Below are 12,404 nucleotides of genomic sequence, written 5' to 3' on the forward strand. Positions count from 1 at the left end.
CTTTTTTTTTTTTTCATGTAAGTAACATCTTTGGAAAATGCTTGAAAACATAACATTAACATATACTGCATGAAGATATGCCATGGGTTTTATCCAAGATCTGCTTGAAGAATTTGAAACCCACACCGGAAACCTTTGTGAAATCTAATATCAACTGTTCTATTTTAGGCAAGGGTAACCATAGCTCCAAACTGCTATGCTATTATGTGAAAACCCATCAACATAGTAGATACTAAGATCCTGCCACTCACTGGTTCCAGACAGCATTCGAAGCTCATGTATTTCTAATTTCTCGATCATGATTTAAATGCTTTAGCACTTACCCACCAGCAGTCCCATAGTGAACATTCTGAGGGAGAAATAGTACATCATAAAAACACCAGATTCCCTATTGCTCACACTTCCCTGATTTTGTTCAAGTTTTCCCTCACACAAACCATCTCCTGCTCTGTGATAGTCTCACGTCCCATCTTGGATTCCAGCATAGCCTGAAATTTCCTTATACCGCTCTAAAAGAAACTTTCCCTGTCGTGAACCTTGTTATTAACAGCGGTTCACTTTGAATAATGTTGGGCAGTAAGCCAGCTCCCCCCTGCCTAAAACCTCTGTCTCTAATCCTGTCTAACTAAGCACTGCCCTGCCGGCTGGCTATACACTGCTGTCTATTTACATAACACTGTTAACTAAGCACCACCCTGCCTCCAGGGCATTGGTTTAATCCTCATTGGTTAAGCGTTTTCCTTCTCCCCACCCCCTAGCCTATGTACATCCTCTTCCAATCTGACAGTTCCACCTCAGGATATTTAAGAACAGGATTGTGATTAGAGATAGTTTAGATTGTGCTGTGTTCCACATGAATAAAGACCGAACTGTGTACCACTCAGCCATGAGTCCCTGGTCGTCTCTCTCTCCTGCCGGCGAAGCTAGCCCTGCAGAATAACATTTAAAATGAAGTGCTGCAGCAAGTTCCTGAGCAATAACTAGAATTTACTGCCGATTTTCTTCATCTGGGAACCTTTTACAGTAGTTGAATGGCAAATCCAACCAATTAAAATCCAGATGATATACATAGACTTGAAGGAGGCATGCTATCCTTAATTACTGTTACTGTTTACTTAGGACACAGTAGCAAGTGAAATTTCAAACAAAAATCACAGATTGCAGTGAAAGTTCCAAGTTTTCTACCAGGGCCGATCCCTTCTACAAGCCGATGTGGGACTTCCTGCATCAGACAAACTTTCAAGTGTAGAAACATACTTTTGTGCTTATCAAATGGTTGTTTTAGAGTCTGCCCTTAGTGAATAAAGGATCACAGCTGTCAAATAGCCTCACCCTTCCATACACATATAAATCTTTATTGATTTTCAATGTGGTAATGGCTGAAATAGTGGGGGTGTTAATTACCAAGCAGATAAACTTGGTGTGGGGAATTTTTTGTTTGTTTGTTTAACAATCACAATTAATTATTTGTGGTGATTTCACACATTTCATCAAAGTACAATCAGTCTTCTAGATTATTTAGACATGTGTTCCAGAAAGAATATATGTCTTCTAACTAAATATTATCCTTTCCCCTCATCATAAAGAATCATAGAATACTGCCACTTTTATTTTACGTTAAAAAGAAATCATAGCAAAGTTCTCATCAAGCGTACCTTTTAAGAAAATAATGAAAGAGTCCTGATGAGTGAGAGGAACTTGGTCAGCTTCTCATAGACAGGATGTTAGATGGAAACTCAGCCCTGTGTGGCAGCTGCTTCTCTAATGAGTGTAATTTAGGTTAATAATCTCCTTGTTGTAAAATAAAAATAATGATGGGGGTAGTTGAGCCTATCAGCCCGTCATTCTTTAATGTGAATGAATTCAAATTGTTTTCTTCTTAAATTATATCATTTGCAGAAATGTGGGAACTAATAAGCCCTTGGGGAAGAGAGAAGAGGGTTGTTGGCATTTTCCACAGAGACAACACAGCATCAAAAGTCAGAGGAAAGAGAGAAGCAATGGCAGTTAACCATATGAATGCATCTGAAAAAGAGGGTTGGGCAAAGGGAACCAAGCATAAGCTCCATTCATTTTGAAATTTTACCAAAGACATTAACGGCAAGCTTATTTCCTACTGAAGCTCATTTTATATGTCAATTGCTTCATTCAGACACAAGCATATCTTATAGAGACTTGATAATGTAATTAAACCATACATATCCTTTTAGAAAATGATTTTAGGAGTGTTGTGTGGAGAGTGGGGAGATTAGGAATATTAAACTAACATCATCAGACTTGTATAACTAAGTATATAGACATATATATTGGAGCTCAAACGGGCAAGAGAAGAAAAATCCCTGAATTCATGTGGCCGAGACAGAGAGACTCGTTTGTGTTTTAATAAATATGAGATGCACACCTGACAGATTTCACAGTCCGCTGTGTTTTCTTCCCTCCTTAAATCCAATGTGCAATGTTGCGAGTCTGTGTCCTTCCAGGGACAACTTCAGTCATGTCAGAATTAGACACTCCAGGAGTATTAGATTATCACCCAGGACGAGTATCAGATATTATATTCATTCTTACATACGCTCTTCTCAGTGAATAGTAAAAACTCTTTCCATTCACCTGGAGTCTGGAACAGCCCTGTGATTTGCTTTGACCAAGGAGACATAATGAAAGTGATATTGAGACAGTTTTAAATCTATACTTAACTTTTTATAAATTTTCATTTTATTGGGTAAATAAAATGGGAAATAAATCGGGAAATAGTGAAGAAGGAGATAGGAAAAGAGACAGAGAGACACCTGTACTCCTAATCTACTTCACATGAAGGTTACCTCCTGCAGGTGGGGGCCAGGGGCTTGAACCTGGGTCTTTGTACTTGGTAACATCTGCGCTTAACCAGGTGTGCCACCTATTAGCTCCGAAATCAAGATTTAAGAGAGTTCTTAGCCTCTGTTTTCTTTCTGTTGAAATCAGTTCCCATGCTGTGAGGAAACATTTCTAGGCTACTAAAGAATTATAGGCCACAGGGAAGGTAACCAAGTACTCAGTTGCCAGCTAACATCAACTGCCAGTTATGAGAATAAGGACTTCTTGGTCATTGAGGCCCAGTCATGCTACCAAATGCCCAGATGAAGGTAACCACATGAATAACTTTAACCAAAAACACATGAAGAAAAGAACCATGCAACGGAGGCAAGTAAACCACAGAATCATGAAGAATACAGAAACAGAAAACTTTTTATTAAGTCACTAAGCTTGGAGGTAGGTACTTGCAAAATAATAAGTAACATGCCTTCATAGTGATACCTATCTCTGTTCTCATACAAGGAATTTCTCTGAAAAGGAAATGGTTATAGACATTTACTAAAAGAAAGCCTTAAAGTTTCTTGAGTTGTGTGGCCAAAATACCTATTAGGATTATGTTTTTTATTATTACTTTTTGTTGCCCTTGTGTTATTGATGTTGATGGCATCATTGTTGGAAAGGACAGAGAGAAACGGAGAGAGGAGGGGCAGACAGAGAGGGGGAGAGAAAGACAGACACCTGCAGACCTGCTTCACCGCCTGTGAAGCGACTCCCCTGCAGGTGGGGAGCCAGGGACTCGAACTGGGATGCTTAAGCCGGTCTTCGCGCTTTACACCATCTGCGCTTAACCTGGTACACTACCTCCCGACTCCCTCAGATTATGTTTTTTTAAATTTGTTTCTACTATTCATATCAAGCTCAATTTTTCTATTTTTCTAATAATGACTAGATATTAATTACATACAGCTATTGGGTTAATAAAATTGATTTCTCCTTGAAAGGTTTAAAATATTTAAGGACAGAATTCATATCAATACCAAAAAATCATTTTTTCCTATCCCTGCAGTCCGAACATAGTGACTGTGAAAGAAGCCTCAAAATTGAGTAATAAAGACTTATTCTGAGTCTGAAACAACTCTTTTTCTGCAATTATTATTATTACTTTATTGAAGGTGGGGAAATCTGAAGTGAGCAATCAATACCCTAAGAGATGATTTATAACTGAGCTAATGATAGGAACCTGGGGTAGATGCACGTCTGGTCAAGGTGACCACAGTATAGCCTCAAGTCAACATGTCTGCAACGTGATTGATGTAAAAGAAAATTGCAGGCCATTCAATTGTGCTGTTTCTTGCTTGACTTGACATAATGCTGCTTGTGGGCACTCAAAGAGAAAACATTGCAGATCACGAATTCTCAGTATTTAGCCAACAGATACTGTAGAGAAAGCAGGGTTCTGATCCAAGAGGCCAACGTTATTTGGATAGAACAACTGCTAGAGTGAGTCTAGGATTTCTGGTAAAGAAAGAAACATCATGATCTGAAGGTTGGTGACTGTGTGTGGAAAGCAAGAGGAGGAGGGAAGGGAGGAAAGCCTCAGACAGAAATGCAGCGCTGCTTTGCTGGCTGCCATCATATTTTCATTTGCTTGAAATCCCCATGGACTTAAAAGAGTCCTCTGGGAACTACTCAGTCACTGAGTGGTTAAAGAACCACAGACTCCAGGGAGAGATCCAGGGACACCAGGGAATGGAACCCTCTACCCTTAAGGCAGCCTAGAAGCTTAGCAAACTTTAAGGTGTCCTAACTGCTATATAAACTTTGGTGAGCAGGGTTCAGACCACCCTGCAGGTAGGAAAGTGACTTTTACCTAGTAGCAGAATTTCCGTTTTTAAGGGTCAATCTGGGAAGTAAAAGGAGGATTCTCCTATGCCCCACCTCTACCCCTTCAGACTACGGCTCTATTTAAGGGATGTCAGGCTCCAAAACACTATCTCACTTTTTCAAAATTCCTCTCCCTCTCACTTCAACTCAGATACAAAGCCAGAACCCCACACCATCTGCGGCCAACAAGAGAAACCAAAGTAGATGGGTAAAACTAGAAAAAAAATGCTGGTTCTGAGGCCAGGTGGTGGCACACCTGGTTAAATGCACACATGATAGTGCACATGCGCCCAGGTTCAAGCCCCTTTTCCCTACCTGCAAAGTTTCGTGAGTGGTTCAGCAGAGCTGCAGGTATCTCCCTCTGTCTCTTTCCCTCTCTATTTCTCCCTCCCCTCTAAATTTCTGTCTCTAATAAATAAAAATGAAAATATTTCGTAAATAAAGAAAAATTCTGCTCCTGCAACACCAGGGTAACAGCCAGAAACTTAAGATGCAGATTCAGAAGAGCTCTTGTCAGAAAAATAATTTAGGGAATACACCACCAGGATATTTGAAGAAAAATAAAGCTCTCAATTTAATACAGATAAATGGATTAAAAAGTAAATCCATGACATCAAGAGTCTCTTGATAAGAAAATGGGAAACTTGAACACAGAATTACAGGGTGTGGGGGACGCTTTGAGTACAGTCCAGTCTCAAATAGCAAATCAATGAAGACTTATCTATGCAGAAGGAGTAACAGGAGGAACATAGGACAAACTGGCCTCTTGACTTCAAAGTAGAAACAGGAAAAAAAAAAAAGAAGAATAAAGAACATTAGGAAAAGCAAAACATCTCTTCAAGATGTTAAGATTCCATTAGAAAAGTAAATCACAATTATAGGAATCTTCGAAGAAATAGAAGGAAGGGAGCAGAAATCATATTCAAGGAAACAAAACCCAAGAGCCAGGCAGTGGCACACCTGGCTAAGCACATATTACAGTGCGCAAGGACCCAGGTTCCAACCCCCAGATCCCATCTACAGGAGTGGTGAAGCAAGGTTGCAGGTGTCTCTGTCTCTTTCCCTCTATCTCACCCCCTTCTCTTAATTTTTCTCTGTCTTTATCCAATAACAAATACATAACAGATTTAAAAAATAAAATAGAGATTCCTTAAAAAAAAAAAAAGAAATGAAAACCAAAATATTTTTCCAAATCAGAGTTATGGTCATAATGTAGATGTTCAGGAATCAGAGAGATCTCTCAAATTACTAAATCCAAAATAGCCCTAAAACAAAACACATCATTGTGAACTTATTAAAAAAAAATCAAGGATGAAGAAAAAAAAATGGTATAAGGGTAAAGAATAAAGCGACCTGTAAAGGCAGTATGGTGGGGAGGGATATATAGCATAATGGTTATGCGAAGAGACTCAAGTCTGAGGCTCCAAAGCCCCAGGTTCAATCCCCCGCAACACCACAAACCAGAGCTGAGTAGTGGTCTGGTTAAAATAAAATAAATAAAAGAAAGGCAGTGTAGTCAGGCTCACATCAAACTTTTCTACAGCAGCCATGGAGGCCAGGAGAGAGTAGAATTGTTGATAGAGAAGGTACTACCCAGAAATAGGCATGGTTACAGGTTTGGTTTAGAAGGTGTAGGCTTGGGGTTTAAAAGTGGGAGCCTGGTCCCCACCTTCAGGGGGAAGGCTTCACAAGTGGTGAAGCAGGGCTGCAGGTGTCTCTCTGTCTCTCTCCCTCTCTATCAACCCCTTGCCTCTCAATTTCTGGCTGTCTATATCCAATAAATAAATAAAGGCTTTTAAAAAGTGGGAGCCTGAGAGTATTTGGGTTCCTTGGCCCAGACCGCATCCATATGTAAGTCTCTCTCCCCTGGTTCTCTCACTCTTTCAGGGGTTACCATGTGACAATGTAAGTCTCTTTACACTTTTCTTTCTCTCTGTCTCTCCCTCTCATGCCCTAACATGTATATGTTTTCTAATAGAAGTTTAACTTAGGTGAATAATCATGTTGTCTCCTCAATTCTTTGCTGAGAAAAATACATGACGGACATGTAGAATTCGGGGGTGGGGGGTGGGGCAGATGCAAACACAGACCTTCCCTTACCCCCTTTCTCTTTAGCAGAATGGTATGTTCAACAATTTAAAAGACAACTGCCAGTCACACATACTTTACTCTGCAAGAGTATCATTCAAATATGAAAGAGTAATCAAAATAGTGCCAACTACAAAAAATAACTAGAGTAGTTTACAAGTACCAGACCTCCCTTGCATAGGCTCAACTTCTCATCTCCCCATGATAAGGGTCTGCAAGAATGTTTCAATTTTTATCCAACTTTTGATAAACTTTAGAGATTCATTATCAATTAGCTAACATAATCCTAGAGTGGAATAGATCAAAAGTGAGATTTCTCTTAGTAATTTTGCATTTGTCAACTTTGTATTTTTGTAAACTTTTGTTGTTGTTGTTATAAGATTTGTGAGGATTTTCAGTACAGAAGGTATACCTGAATTGGTTACGGTATTATCAAACACACAAATGTTGAGTAAAGCTGACATATTCAAATTGTAAGTGCATTTGAGATGCACCAGAGGCCCTGGATAGTCTTTTGAAATATATCCTCATTATTGTGGGAGCAAAAGAGATAAAAACACTATATTTTTGCATGAGAACTGACTTCACTGGTGTGGAATCTATGTAGCTGGACAGGGTTCAGTGCTTGCAAGGACTCTGGGCTTGGTTTAATTTGCTCATATTGCCATTTTGAAACCAGAAATAATAGTTGAACAAGAGACGCTGCATTTTCACTTTTGCAAATGACACTGCCAAGTATGCTATGTGCATCACAAACCATAAAAGGAACTTTCATTCCCAGATTCTGTATTTTTTTTTCATACGAACAACAGGAAATACCTTTAAAGGTAAGAATCAGATACTAATCATTGCCTTAGCATATGAAAGGTGAAATGTTCAAATTTCAACTGTGAACACTGTTTGAATAAGGTCATAATACTCCTCAAATTTAGTATGGGAGCAGCTGGTATCTTGTGCTTCTGTGATATCCACAGGCATTAACACAGGCATCTTTCTCCTAGTTTTCTTTGAATTTGCCTTCTTGCCTTTTACAGCCAATCATTGACTGAACACTATTGATTTTCTTTCAAAATAGTTCAATTTAATTCTTTTCTCTCTTGGAGCGACTACCATATTAGAAACATTATTTTTCTCCCAATTTACTTCAATAACTTTCTCGTTAGTTTTCTCATCTGGTTTTCCCATTGCCACCCGATTAATTGTGTGTGCGCTCTAAGCTTTACTTTCTTATACTACAGCACTGATTGCGTCTTTTCTTGACTCAGAAATCTTGAAGACATTCCAGTTCCTTTAGAAATAAATACATATTTCTTAGGATATCATTGGTGTTTCTGTGAAACAGTCACATTTTACTTGTCCAATGGCATATCCATAAACCTTCTCATAGTAAAATTATACCGTCTTCATGGTCCATCAAATTTTCTGAACATGCTAATAACTTTAATAAATGTTAATTCTACTTTGGCATTGAATAAATATGAAAATAAATTGGAAAAGAACTAAATGCTGAAATAAATTGAAATTGTAAAGAGGATCTAGGTCATATCGGATTTTGTATTTAATATGAAAGAATAATATATATATTATATTATATATATATAATATATATATAATATATATATAATATATATATAATATATATTATATATATATAATATATATATATATATATATATATATATATTATACATGATGGAGGGTCCTTTCAAGTTGAAAAAGAAAAGTGAGGTGTTTAAATTTTATTATCTTTTCAGTTGAGTTACCTGATGAAAAAAAGATTGAGTTGTACATGAAATGAATGGATCTTAATTAGTGAAGTTGATATTTCAATGCAGTGAAATAGGCAAATTTAAGAAATAATCAGTAGAATCAAAAACATATGAAGACTGATTGAATTTCAGATCAAGGATGACACCATATTGCTTTACTAACTCAGTGACTGATGAGTTCCTTTACCAACATGGAGCTTACAGTAAGAATAACAGGTAGTGACAGAGACACAGCATATGGCTAGGGTATGAAGAAAAGGAAGTCCTGAAGGACCCAGTAGTAGCACACCTGGTTGAGCACACATATTACAATGCACAGGGTCCCAGGTTTGAACCCCCAGTCCCCAAGTGCAAGGAGGAAAGCTTTGTGAGTAGTGAAGTAGTGTTGCAGATGCCTCTCTGTCGCTCTCCCTCTCTATCTCACCCTTCCCTCTTGATTTCTGACTCTCTATGCAATAAATAAATAAAGATAATAAAAATACATAAAAGAAGTACTGGTCAAGTTTGTATACAATGAATGATAAATTTAGAAAATATGTCTAAATTTAGACGGAAGGAAGGAATACTAAAAGCAATGATACCAAGGCAAATGTCATTAATATAACATCCTATAACATCCTATGACAGATTCAATTTTAACTCACTGTGTTTTGCATTTTTTTCATTTGCAATATTTCAAACTTATGAGGCAGGATGTGGTATTGCAATAGAGCTAGGAATGTCTATAAACTACTGAGTGTAATTCCTACTCCGTTAATGCTTTACATCTTTTTTGAAAGATGTAAAGAAAACGTAGTGTCATTTAGAGGATTCAGGAATATGCATGTGAGAAACAAAATTATTCAAAAGGATTTAATAATAATATAATATATTTAATTCAGACTGGAGGTGCATTTTTTCCTGATGTTACTGCTTTAAGGTGACTTCTTTTTAGAAGTAGACATAATAATAGCATTATAATTGACTAAAAAAAACACATTTTTTATTTATAAAAAAGATACATTGATAAAACCATAGGATAAGAGGGGTACAACTCCACAAAATTCCCACCACCAGAACTCTGTAACCCATCCCTTCCCCTGATAGCTTTCCTATTCTTTATCCCTCTGGGAGTATGGACCCAGGGTCATTATGCTGAAGATGGAAGGTCTGGCTTCTGTAATTGCTTCCCCGCTGAACATGGGCATTAGCAGGTCGACTCATACTCCCAGCCTGTCTCTTTCTTTCCCTAGTAGGACAGGACTTTGGGAAAGCAGGGCTCCAGGACACATTGGTGGGGTTGTCTGTCCAGGAAAGTCTCGTCAGCATCATGAAAGCATCTGGAACCTGGTTACTGAAAAAAAAAAAAAAAAAGAGTTAACATAAAGCCAAACAAGTTGTTGACTAATCATGAACCTAAAGACTGGAATAGGGCAGATGAAGAGTTGGGGGGTCTCCGTTTTGTAGATAGCTAGTAGGCCTATTTTAATTCTACTTCAAAGGGCCTGTGACTGTACTAGTGTTGTTTAAAAACCATGCTTCTTTAAAGAGGTGTTTAGGAAGAACATAGAGAACATAGGTGTTTCGGAAGAACAATTTAACAAAACAGAAATGAAAGTCTAAGATCAAAAAGTTATAGAAAATCTTGAATATTGTTCAACTGAGATTATGGAAATTCATAACTTACCTACTTTGGAATATTTGAATTGTTTTGAAATTCAGCTATCTGATAGGAGAAACTATACTCATTACTCTTGTTGCTTCAGTGTTGAATGCACTGAGTGACTATTGGTAGAATGGAAAGATACATTTGCAGAACATATTGCAAATACATTTGCAAAAAAGATACATTTGCAAAAAGGAAAGATACATTTGCAATACATTTTCTTTTTCTTTTAGGAAAAAGAAAACCTTTATTGCTTTTCCTACAACTATTAAACTTCTGGAATAGAAATATTTATAGCCTTAGATTAAGCAAATAATCCTTAGATACAACACCCAAAACATGATGTATAAAATCTGAAAGGAGAAGAAACATTTTAAAATATTGATCTTATTAAAAGGATTAAAAATAAGGGCAGGAGGGGGAAGTCACATGGGAGAGGGCCTGCTTTGTCATCTGTATAGCACTGCCCAGGTTCAAGCCCTTGGCACACCATATGGGAGAACTACAGCACTGGGGGGAAGCTTCACTTCTAGGCCCTCTCCCTCTCTGCTTTTATTTTAAAGTTTATTTTGTTAGTGCTTTTATAATGATTGCCTGGACTGTGGGTTAAGAAGGTTACAGTTCCAAAAATTCCCACCCCTAGAGTTCAGTATCCCATCCCTTCCCTTGGAAGCTTCCCTATTCTTTATCCCTCTGGGATCATGGACCAGGGATCTTTGTGGGGTACAGAAGGCAGGAAGCCTGACATTAGTAATTGCTTCTCCACTGCACACAGGCATTGTTAGCAGTCGGGCCCAGGCAAAAATGTTAGTCATAGGCTTCTTGAAATTTACCTAAAATAGACTTCCTAGCCTATTAAAACATGAAAACCCCAAATCGTGTCTGCTATATTTTTTTTACCTCTAGGTTCCTGATTATTAAACAATTTGTTCTGCTTTATATTTTAATGCTTTTCAGCCATCAAATTGCAAATGCTGCCTTGATGCCAGCCTGACTTCCCTGGGCAGATGACCTCACTAGTGTGTCCTGGAATGTCACCTCCCCAGAGCCTTATCCCACCAGGAAAAGACAGAAACACTCCGGAGGTATGGATTGACCTATCAGTGTCCATGATATAACTTTATTATTATTATTTTAGAAAGAGACAGAAACAGAAAGAGGGAGATGAAGAGAAAGATACCACAGCATCAAGCTTCCTCCAACATTCTGGGAAAACCTTTAACCTGGGTCACATGCATGACAAAACAAGCACATTATCTGGGTGGTTTATTTTGGGAACTCAGAACCTATATTTTAAATCTTTCAATTTGTGCTTCTTAGCTTCTAGATTAATGCATATCCTAAAGAAGACATCAAGATGAAAATCTGATCAACATATTTATTTTGCAGGTTTTTTTTTTTAAACTGATAAGTAACCTGTGTAAAATATTCAGCTCTAACTAACTTTACATAGAGAAATGGTGCCAATAAGGATAAGTGAGAAGTCTTCTCATTTGAACAGAAAGATGTCAGAATTTTCTGAAGGCAATTTTCAGACTGAATGATTGCCACATTTTTTTGTTGATCAAAGATAATTCTGTCTTTACGCTTCTGCAAGGTACTTAGCTCTTGGATAATGTAAAAGATAGCACACATTCCCCCACCCGGTATTACACCATGCACAGTGATAATGAAGACAGATTAGTCCTCTTTACCTACTAACACTGACAAGAGTAACTTGTCTTTGTTCCTCTGTTTTATCATTAAAGTCTTGTTTTTCCGTACTGCATTGCCTAAAGACAGCATGCTACAGTCTTGACTATGAAAGGGAAGGTTGTTATATAGCGTTAATGGCTTGGATCACTTCTCTACTAAACACAGTAAAATTCAAGCTTAATGTTCTCCTCTGTCCTTAATGAGTGCATTTATGAAAAGGTTACTTTGACAAAAGTAATCATGTTCATTTTTGGAAGAGGCATAGAAGTTGGAAAAGGTGTGTATGTACCTATTTTATTCATTTGACTTAGTCCATCTTATGGATCTCAGTATTTTAAAAGCTATTACCTCAGTTCACCATAACATGATGCATTCTATTCCAGATACCAGATGGAGAAGTGATAGATTTGATGTATAAACTAAGAAATCTGATAGACTACACTGAGAAGAATATTGGAGACATTAACTGGATAATGCTTTAAAATTGTTTTGGAGTCTCCAAGTTTTTATTAATAGCTCTTGATAAA

The sequence above is a fragment of the Erinaceus europaeus genome, chromosome 14, assembly GCF_950295315.1.
Source record: "Erinaceus europaeus chromosome 14, mEriEur2.1, whole genome shotgun sequence".
In the NCBI taxonomy this organism is placed as follows: Eukaryota; Metazoa; Chordata; class Mammalia; order Eulipotyphla; family Erinaceidae; genus Erinaceus; species Erinaceus europaeus.